We start from the raw sequence: 12,095 nt of genomic DNA on the forward strand, positions 1-12,095 counted from the left end.
GGCATTCACTAACAAAATGGTTCAGATTTGCACAAATGCACAAACTTCTTGGATTGGGTTAGGTGGAATCAGGGATTGTCCAGTATTTAGAAGACGGTCTAATTTTTGGGACAGTTCATCTACCTTACTGTGGATATCTATGACATTTTCAATCTGATAAATTTTACTTCTTTTTTGTTGAAGCATGGGTTGTTCTCTAGAAATGGCAGACATATGATGTAGAGAATTCTCACTAAGTGTTTCAAAGAGCTGCCAGGCTTCATCCTCATTCTTTAGCATGAATGTCCCACCATATGATGCATCAACCATTTGTCGGTGTTTCTCTGATAGATCATCATAAAAACACTGACAAAGTTGCCATTTAGGGACAGCATGGTGTGAACATTTACGAATGAGGTCCCTTAACCTTTTCCATATCTCATGAAAAAGTTCACCCTCCAATTGGGAAAAACTAGTGATAGCTTTTTTAATTTGATTTGTTTTTCCAATTGAAAAATATTTCTTGAGAAATTCTCTCTGAAGATGATCCCAAGTTGAAATGGTTATAGAGTTTAAGGAGTTTAACCAATGCTCGGCTTTGTCCTTAAGTGAGAAAGGGAACAGTTTCAACCTATGGGCATCATCGGAGAAGTTTTGGATTTTTACTGTGGAACAAATTTCAAGAAATTCATCTAAGTGTTTGTATGGGTCCTCATTACTAAGTCCATAGAATGATGGCAACATTTGAATAATGCTAGACTTAATCTCATATTAGGTAGCTTCTACTGGAGGTGCTTGAATGCATGGAGAGTAGGTATACGAGGATGGAGTGAAATATTCTCTCAATGAGCATGGAGGATTAGCCTCACCTGGTGTCGCCATATTTCTAACTCGGATAGTCCTAAGAGTCTTTTCTAATTCTTCGTCTAATGGTTGCAAGTCAGGTTTTAGTGATCGTCGACCTAACATGCAACTAAAAGGTCTATGTAGGACTATCCTAGTCTGTTAAGGATTTTTTTTTTATTAAGAGGAGAAGAGAAGAGAGAAAAGAATTCTAAAGAAGAGATCCTAAGAAGTCCTAAAACTAATAGAAGAATTAGTTGTGGTTAGATTTTAATTACAATCAAGTTAGCACACAGTGGACTCTCTATCCTAAAGTTATCCTAGTTCTAGACAGCTCCTAACTGTAGTTAGCCTTCAAGCTCTCCAGGTCGGAGCTTGACCAAACAACTGGCCAGGTAAGTATAAGGTTGGTGGGAGTCTCCTCGTTGCTTTCCTTAGACACCAATTAAATTGGCTAGGTCAGCGAACGGAACCAATTAAAAACCACCTTCCTTCGGGCCCAGTCATCCCGCAAACCACTTGCCTAGACACCAGTTAGCTGACCAAGTCTAACCTGGTTCAACTCTCAGGGTCACTTGTCCTAATGAGCTCGAAATCCTTAGGGGTCAACATCTAATTAATTTTAGATTAAGGTCTAGGTTATGCAAATGCAAGGGAGTGATTTGTGGGCCAAGGAAGGATGATCAAATCCCTACCTTATCTTAGTTAATGGGTTGCACCCTTAAAGTTAATTATGGAGATGCAATGCAAAGAAACAAGGTGTCCAATCAAGTTAGAAATTTTTATATTTGAGATTATGCTATTTTATTTAAGTGTTATGAAATGTCAGTGGTTTTTTTTTTTAATTCAACCGTGCCAAGATCTCCGACAACAGCGTCAAAATTTGATGCATAGTCGTTGATAGCACCAAAAATAACTCTACTCACTACGTAGGTAGGATGAGTCGAGATCGTATCTTCAGGGACCTTGGGCTAAGTTGAGATTAAAAGACAGAAGCATTGTTTTGATTTAGAAAATAAATTATCTTAAAATTGATGTAATTAAAAAATAAAGAGCTCGGGAGTTTTGAATTAATTTTGTACTAGTAGAGTTGTATCTCTTTTCTTTTAATTAAAAAGATATGATTAATCTTAGAAAAAATACCAATCTTTCTTCAGCACGCCCCATATCCGTAGATCACGGTGCGTCTCTGAAAAGTACTAGGTAAATAACTCTTCTTTCCTCGGCACGTCCCATACCCGTAGATCACGGTGCATCTCCAAAAAGTAAAAGTTGTTCCTAATATTAATCTAACAGGAAAGCATAAATAAAAGCATATGAAAGAGAGCAAATAAAGAACTTATGATGATTTAAATAAAAAGCATAATCTTTATTGCATATAAAGAAATACAAGAAAGTTTAGAACAATAAACCATCTCTGTGTCGTTACAAAATTTCTTCTCCACTCCCAAGACTGCTAGCCTAGCTGCTCATGGAGTAGTCCCTTTCTATTCCTCTATGCAAAGCTCTAGAAGAATTTCTGAGCTCTCCTTCCAATGGGAGTACAAAAGCCTTTTTATAAGTGTTAGGAAGGAAGAGTTTTACATGATTTTTCGATGTGGGACAAAAGAAAATATTAAGGACTAAAAAATGGATGGATGAGATGGAAAGATCACAAGCAGATAAATAAAATATAAATTTTTTCTCTTGAAATATTTCCAAATATATATTCTTTTCCTTTAATTTTTAGATCCATCTATTCGCCACTGTGTCCGCCTTGCCAAACTCCCCACGAACCCGCGTGCCCGCCTTGCCATGCCCGATGCCGCACTCGCTGTCGATAAAGGCGATTTGATGAAATCTGGAAGATCATACAAAGGAAAAAGATGATTTTTCCTTCAATTCCCAATTAAAAAAATATCATCCACATAAAGTATAAGAAAAATAACTACAAAACCATTAGTTCATTTGTAGATGCAAGACTCATCTCCATCCTTAACAAAACCATGCATTCTATATGGGGAAAATTCAGTGCAGGGGTAAAATGGTAATTTTAAAACTTTTCAAAATTATGATTTTACAGTAAAAAAATATTAATTAATCTAATTAATTAACATAAATTTATCCTACATTAGGATCTAAATATGATATATAGCATGCATTCATTTAAATTTGAATTCAAATTCGAACAGTAAACACTTTACTGTAATGTGTTCAGAACACAATACCTTTGTGTGGGTAGTAGATCGCTGCAATCTGATCACCGTTGGGAGAGTCTGATCATCACGACGCAGCCACACAGTGTGTCTGGCCTCTACGAATCATCCACATGAAGCTTCCGGTCTGATCGACTCCTCATGAGTGCTAGCTCATTGTAGAGCCCTTTTGACGGTGGATGCTGATCGAAATCTTTTGATCGATGTCTGTCGATTCTTCGGATGATTCAAATCATCAACAAACATGCTTGAGAGGATGTTGAGGATCTTCCTGAGATTTTGTGGGCTCATGACACTCGTAGCTCACTTTCTCACTTCCCGAACCCCAGGTTAAAACTCTAGGGAATTCACCAAAAATCTTGCACCACTTTTCTTTCTTTTCTTTCTTTTTCTCTTGGAAGGATATGGACTACCTTCTTACGCACAAGACTTCTCACGTCCCAAAATTTTTCTCCAAAAATCTTCTTCTAGCACGCCCCACTCTTCTCCTCCTTTTATAACAACGTCAAACGTCTTATCCAAAAGAAAGGATAAAGATGAGTAATTGCACATTTGAATTCAAATCAAATTTTGAATTCAAATGGACACCAACTCATCCCTTATCCACTAAAGGCATAAGGCATGGCTTAAATTATGCATGGAGTGATTTCATGAGAAACTTTTTTTCATATAATAAATAGGACGTAAAAAAAGGGATAAGGTGCAAAGATTGATTGCCCATTCAAATTCAAACTTTATTTTGAATTTGAATGGCCAACCAATCATCCTTATCCATCCATTTGGCACATTAAAGTGGGGCGTGGAGAGGGCTTGGCATGAGAAAAAAATTTATGAGAAGTTCCCTCTCATGAATCCAAATGGGTGCAATGGAAGTGAGGTGGCGCATGGAGATTGGGTCAAGGTGGTTTAATTATTTAAACCAACCTAATTGAACCAAATAAGTTCGGTCCAATTAGACTAATTTAAACCTAACTTAATTAGGCTTAATTAAGCTCAATAAAATTCTAATCAAATCAAGAATTGACTAAGCCCAACCCCTGATCAAATCAGGGACCAAACCATCTCGACGATTAGGTCAACTCTTAACCTAATCGGATCAAACCCAACTGAATCCAATTCAATTAGACTTGATCCAAAAATAATTACTCGATCAAATTGAGTTAATTAGTGATCAAATCACTAATTAAACCTCTCATAAATACTGAGTCCAAATTCGATGGGCAATCAGGCATCAGAATTTATCAATATGTAAACCTGATCGAAAAATTCCAACCAGTGGGACTCTTGACCCCGGTACCCATAATGTGTGGAACTCATGATCAGAGAATCTTGATTCTCGATAATTGAGTCTCAAATATGTAGGATTCTACATCAACCATCAGATCAGATAAGAACCTCTAATGTGTGTGACCCCGTAGGTTCGAACCTAAGCCGATAGCACAGGAACCAATTCCTGTACTAATCGAAGTGACCATCTAGCAATGGTACCCGATGATCGGATAGGTCGAATGGTCATAATTGCAACACTCAAAACCTATGTGAATATGGTTACTGTATAATTCATCCTTTTGACCTCTGTGTTTAGGACGACTCAGGATTAAACTGTCAACCCTGATCAGATCATTCGAATCATGCTCAACTCAAACAGTCTTGTGACTCCTCACAAGGACTATCCTGACCAAGGTTTTGCTAAATTAAAACACGACTGTACACAGCTCCTAAACTGGAGTGGTCAATCCCATCTTGACACACGCACCGACAAGTCAAGTACTTGACTACACCCAGCAGCCTTCCGTCACTGAATTAAAAATTCAGGTAGTCCAGTGCCTAAGTGTAGTGAGTTGCTTGCAAGTCACCGTGGCGGTCTCAGGTTGGAGGGATATTTATACCCATATTCCATCGGAGCAAATCTTGACAGCAGAAATAGCTCCGGAGTCGGTCACGTTCAGTGCGGATGTACCCTTATATCTCACCTGTATGCCATACCAGTGTCTCCACACTCATTGGTTAAGAGGACAACCAACCTATATGGCATACAATGACCTATGTTTGATAAACGTTATCATCCTTGGTAACAATGTATCATTTGATCGTGAACAGATTTAAGGACTAAATGACAAATCCTCCTTTGTCGAGTCTAAATAGTCCTAAGGACTTCACCACAACATAGGAGTTCATTAGAAGATGAAACATTTTATGATAAAAAATATCAAAATAATTTTTATTAATTCATAATTCATGTACAAATACAACCGTCAACAGGCTGACGATTGACTTTGAGACACTATTCCCAACAATCTCCCACTTGGTCTAAAGCCAATCGGTGCAATATCTAATACCCATCTTTGACTTGTAGTTGTCGAACTCCTTCACCGCAATGGCTTTAGTGAATAGGTCAGTCAGGTTCTCCTTTCTGTCGATCTTCTGAAGATCGATGTCACCTCGATCCATAATTTTTCAGATGAGATGGTAGCGGCGCAGAATATGCTTCGTCCGCTGGTGTGCCTTTGGTTCCTTCGCCTGAGCAATGGCTCCAAAGCTGTCACAGTAAAGCAGAACTGGACCAACAAGGGAGGGTGCTACTCCGAGCTCGGTTATGAATTTCCTCAGCCACACCGCTTCTTTGGCAGCATCTGATGCAGCGACATACTCCGCCTTGCAAACTGAATCAGTCATTGTGTACTGCTTGGAACTTTTCCAGCAGATAGCCCCACCATTAAGGGTAAAAATAAATTCCGACACACTTTTGCTATCATCATGATCAGACTGAAAATTAGAGTCTGTAAACCCTATAAGTCTCAAATCCGATTCACTATAAACAAGCCACTGGTCCTTAGTATTTCTTAAATACTTCAGGATGGTTTTAACAACCTTCCAGTGATTCTCCCCTAGATCAGATTGGTATCTACTTACTACCCCTCGTGAGTATGCCACATCTGGTCATGTACATGTCATGGCGTACATGATAGATCCCACTGTCGAAGCATATGAAATTCTACCCATACGCTCTCTCTCTTGAGGTGTTGTCGGATAATCCCTCTTCGAGAGAGAAATTCTATGGCCTATCGGAAGATAGCCTTTCTTGAAATTATCCATGCTGAACCTCTTCAGCATAGTATCAATGTACGTGGACTGAGATAAACCAAGCAACCTTTTAGATCTATCCCTATAGATCCTCATCCCTAGGATGTAGGAAGCTTCTCCCAGATCCTTCATAGAGAACTGTGAGGATAGCCAGATCTTTATTCCCTATAATGCAGGGACATCATTCCCGATTAAGAGAATATCATCCACATACAATACAAGAAATACTACTACTGGACCATTAGCCCACTTATAAATGCATGGCTCTTCTCCATTCTTAACGAAGCCATACGTCTTGATCGTCTTATCAAAACGTATGTTCCAACTCCGTGATGCCTGCTTAAGTCCATAAATGGACCTCTGTAGCCTGCACACCTTAGACTCATCTGTGGATGTGAATCCTTCAGGTTGTATCATATACACCTCTTCATCCAGCTCTCCATTTAGGAAAGCTGTCTTCACATCCATCTACCAGATTTCATAGTCCAAATAGACAGCTATCGCAAGCATAATCCGAATGAATTTGAACATTGCCATAGGAGAGAACGTCTCGTCATAGTCTATACCATAACGTTGATGATATCCCTTGACAACCAGACGGGCTTTATAGGTTTTCACCTTTCCGTCTGTGCCTCTCTTCCTTTTGAAGACCCACTTACACCCTATGGGTTTTACTCCTTTGGGTGGGTCAACCAATGTCCAACATCGTTGACCTTCATGGACTCCATTTCGGATTTCATGGCCTTCAGCCATTTCTCAGAGTCGGGTCTCTGCATTGCATCCATGTAGGTAATCGGATCCTCATAGTTTTCATCAAGTTCGATAGGATCACCGTCCCAGACCAAGAAACCATAGTATCTGTTCGGTTGATGTGGTACTCTACCAGATCGCCTTAAGGGTGCTTGAACAATGGGCTCCGGATCTGATCTAACCAAATTCGGTTCAGGTTCAGCAACTTATGTCGATTTTTCTAGCTGTCGAACTTCGTCAAGTTCGACCTTAGAGGCAACAGTCCCTTCACCAAGAACTCTTTTCCAAAAGATTGCCTTAAGGCTGACAAATATTTTTTGCTCATCAGCTAGATAGAAGTAATACCCTTTGGTCTCTTTTGGGTACCCTATAAAATTATATTTATCAGACCTAGGTCCAAGCTTGTCCGTAATTAAACGTTTAACATAAACCGGATACCCCAAACCCTAAGGTGCGAGAGTACTGGCTTACATCCTATCCATATCTCATATGACGTTTTGGTTACAGACTTACTCGGAACTCTATTTAGAAGGTAACAAGCTGATTCGAACGCATATCTCCAGAGAAAGATCGGCAGACCAGCAAACCCCATTATGGATCGAACCATGTCCAACAAGGTCCGATTCCTCCTTTCAGATACACCATTATGTTGTGGTGTTCCAGGAGGAGTCCACTGAGAGAGAATCCCATTCTTTCCAAAATATGTCAGAAAATCATTGAAAAGGTATTTACCTCCTCGATCAGATCGAAGAGTTTTAATACACTTTTCAGTTTATTTTTCTACCTCATTTCGGAATAGTTTAAACATTTCAAACGACTCCAATTTATGCTTCATTAAACAGACATACCCATACCTCGATAGGTCGTCTGTGAAGGTTATGAAGTAGAAATATCCACCTCTTGCACTTGAGCTCATGGGTCCACATACATCAGAATGTACCAAACCCAAGAGTTCACTGGCTCGCTCACCTTTTTCGGTTAAAGGTGATTTGGTCATTTTACCAAGAAGACAGGACTCACAGGTTGGAAGTGATTCACAATCACCTACTTCAAAAATTTTTTCTTGAGCCAACCTGTTTATCCTGTTCTTATTAATATGACCTAGCCTACTGTGCCAAAGGTAGACTTCTGATACATTATCTATTCTAGGATGTTTACCGGAGGTTTGAACCACATTAACAGGTTGTGATAGAAAGTAAATTCTATTATTAAGTTGTCCAACAAACATTGTAACACCATTCAAAATGATATTGTAAATATTTTCTTTTATTAAAAATTAATAACCGTTCATGGCCAAAAGGCCTACAGAAATAATATTTAATAAAAAGCTTGGACAATAGTGACATTCACTCAGAATTATGTTTCGAGAATTGATTACAAGGTTCATGATTCCTAATGCTAGAACTGGAACTTTGCTTCCATCTCCAATGTTCAGGAATCTCTCACCTTCATCAAATCTCCTACTGACCTGCAGACCCTACATTGTATTGCAAATATGATAAGGGCTTCCGGTATCCAATACCCAGGTAGTAGTATCACAAATGAAAAAGTTGCAAGGTGTTATTATATAAGTACCTTGCTTCTTCTTCGGCCTGTTCGGGTCCAGGGAAGCAATGTATAGAGGACAGTTCCTCTTCCAGTGCCCCTGCTTCTTGCAAAAGAAGCACTCCGCTTGGCTCTGGTCGGGCTTGCATTTCTTGGTTTGACCCTGTGCAGATGTCCCAGCATGCAACTGCACCTTCTTATTCTTCTTCTTTTTGTTCTTCTTCTTCCCTTTCTTAAAGGGTCAACGATCAGAAGAAGGCCCTCCCACAACATTCACCGACTCCTTATGGAGCTGGTGATCCTTCTCAAAGTTCTACAGCAACCCCAACAAACCGTGGTAGTTCACTGCAGGCTTTGTCATCCGAAAATGAGTAAGAAAGGGGAGGAAGGACTTGAGCAATGAATTAAGGATTGCATCCTTACCGAGCTGCTAGTGCAGGAGAAAGCCCAGTTTAGTTAGGCGCTCAATCATTTCGATCATGTACAGTACATGATCAGTGATTGAGGCTCCATCCCTCATCCGAGCATTGAAAATGGCATAACTAGTTTTGTGCCTTTCAACATCGTCAAGCATGCCAAAGGAGTCGTTCAACATTTGAAGCATCTCCTGTGGCTGGGCATTCTCGAACCTGCAGCTGAACCCATCATTCATTGCCACCAGCATAATGCATCGAACGGTGGTGCGGTCGTTGAGCCATTTCTGATAAGTGTCTCGGACCGTCCCTCTAATGTTCGAGGCTGGCTCCTCAGGTGCCAGATCCGTTACTACATAAAGGATCCACTCATGCTCAAGGACGATTTTTAATTTTCAATACCAGCTATCGAAATTAAATCCCATGAGTTTGTCATTATCTAATAATGACCAGAGCGACAGGGTAGTGGCCATAGCTTTGTAAAGAAAAACCAGACCTATATTAGTACATAAATTATTAATACTAAAGACTTGGACTTTAGTCTAAAGTTTCTTCCAGTATTTTTACGAACTGGTAGCCTCAACCTCCAATTCGAGTAATTACTTTAATTCCTTAGTGGGTACTAGAATCCACACAGACTACACACGAGCCCAACTTTAGTTGGTCAACCCATGTGCATCTATGGGTAGGTTCATAGCCAATTATTTCTCTAAACAACTTCTAATAATTGATTTTGCCCCAGAACCTAATCAGTAGGCTTTGGCCTCCACTGAAAAGATCTGGTTAGGTCCAACCATTAACATGATTTGATTTGGTGAATCGGACCAATAAATGATCAGGCCCGACTTTGTACGGCCAACCTGACCACCATCAGAAAGACTCAAACCAAATTATCATATTATGAATGATAATTCCATTAGTCAATAAGCACCAGGCCTTTGGGCCTCCAATGATTATTAAACTAATGGACTCATTATCACTCACTTAATGGGAGGTTATGACTTAGTTATCAATATAACTTAATCATTTTTAGGGACCTAATAATTTTTGAGGATTTTATTAAAGGATAGATGAGAAGAAAATATCCAGCCAATTTCAATCCTCCCACTGACTTCACCAAGTCAGATTAAAAAAGAATTTAATTAAAGATGGCATTAGGAGCATCTAAATCAGTCAAACTGATTTACCTAATGACATGGGTGAGCCCTAATCACCAAGTGATCTAATCAAACCTAATTCACCAGGTTGGCCAGGGAAGTGAGATCAGTGGTGGGGATAAGCCATTAACTTGTCAGAGATCGAATCACTGCGAGTAGCTCCCGCTTAAAAACCACTGGTCAAAATGCCAAACTTACCTTAGACACCAACCAGTTCATTGTTTTAATTTGATCAACTTATTAAATAGGGTTCCACCGCATAGCCATGAATTAAGTCCATCTTGGTCTAGTTAAAGACATGGACCCATTCAACTACAACTATTGGAGTTGAGTCTAGAGTATCCTTGACCAAATCTAATTCAATTTTTGATTAGATTTGACCAATTACTCTAATTTAGTCCATTTCTTTAAGCTAACCTTAGGTCTAACCCAATTATGGACCTAATCCATCTAACCCATTGACCCACAAGTTTATGCAATTGTCTTAGGTCTTAATTCATAATTCTAGACCTACTAGACAACACTTAATTCTTTTAATTAAGTATTTGGGCTGATGGGTCAGGGTTTGGCATTTTGAAAAATAATTTTCAAATTTGAAAGGTTTTATTTTCTGTTCACCAAATATGTTGACTCATTTCACAAATAGATCAGCACATTTCATAAATAGCAATCCTATTGCTAATTACATAACAGAAAATAACTCAATCAAAATAAATCATGAATATTCTTTAGATCTAATATAACACATTCATGATAAATTTTATAATTGAACCTTTACAATTAATTCTTTTCGCTGCTTCATCTGCATAGGATATAATTACAGCGGCACCCCTACCGCCATAGGAGACCCCATCGAATGGGAGGAGAGGATCTTTAAACCCTACTTTTCTCCTATGACCGGACGGCCATGGCAACCAACCCAATTCTATTACTTGCTACTTGGATCAAGTATATCTAAATATATCAATTTCAAAATTTAAATTTTAAATTTCAAATTTTAAATTTTAGATTTTGAATTTCAAATTTCAAACAAATTTCAAATTTCAAATTTCAAATTTTTTGAATTTTAAATTTCAAATTTTAAATTTTGAATTTTAAATTTAAAATTTCACCCAAATTTCAAATTTCAAATTTCAAATGTTAAATTTTAAATTTTTAAATTTTGAATTTCAAATTTCAAATTTCAAAATTCAAATTAATTTCAATTTTTTTTGAATTTTGAATTTCGAACAACTTTCAAAATTCAAATTTTAAATTTTGAATTTTAAATTTTAAATTTAAACTTTTAGATTACAACTTAATCTACGCATGCAAATTATATATCATATCTAAGAACTGCTCTGATACCATTTGTGGAAAAATTCAGTGCAGGGGTAAAATAGTAATTTTAAAACTTTTTCAAAATTATGATTTTACAGTAAAAAATATTAATTAATCTAATTAATTAATATAAATTTATCTACATTAGGATCTAAATATGATATATAACAAGCATTCATTTAAATTTGAATTCAAATTCAAACAGTAAACACTTTACTATAATGTGTTCAGAACACAATACCTTTGTGCGGTAGTAGATCGCCGTATCTGATCACCATCGGGAGAGTCTGATCATCGCGATGTAGCCACACAGTGTGTCTGGCCTCTGTGGATCATCCACACGAAGCTTCCAGTCTGATCGACTCCTCACGAGTGCTAGCTCATTGTAGAGCCTTTTGACGGTGGATGCTGATCGAACTCCTTCGATCAATGTTTGTCGATTCTTCGGATATTTTGAATCATCAACAGATGTACTTGAGAGGATGTTGAAGATCTTCCTGAGATTTATGGGCTCACGACACTCGTAGCTCACTTTCTCACTTTTCGAACCCCAGGTTAAAACTCTAGGGAATTCACCGAAAATTTTGCACCCACTTTTCTTTCTTTTCTTTCTTTTCTCTTGGAAGGATATGGACTTCCTTCTCACGCACAAGACTTCTCACCCAAAATTTTTCTCCAAAAATCTTTTCTTCACGCCCCACTCTTCTCCTCCTTTTATAACAACGTCAAACGTCTTATCCAAAAGAAAGGATAAAGATGAGTAATTGCACATTTTGAATTCAAATCAAATTTTGAATTCAAATGGACAC

The sequence above is a fragment of the Elaeis guineensis genome, chromosome 9, assembly GCF_000442705.2.
Source record: "Elaeis guineensis isolate ETL-2024a chromosome 9, EG11, whole genome shotgun sequence".
NCBI lineage: Eukaryota > Viridiplantae > Streptophyta > Magnoliopsida > Arecales > Arecaceae > Elaeis > Elaeis guineensis.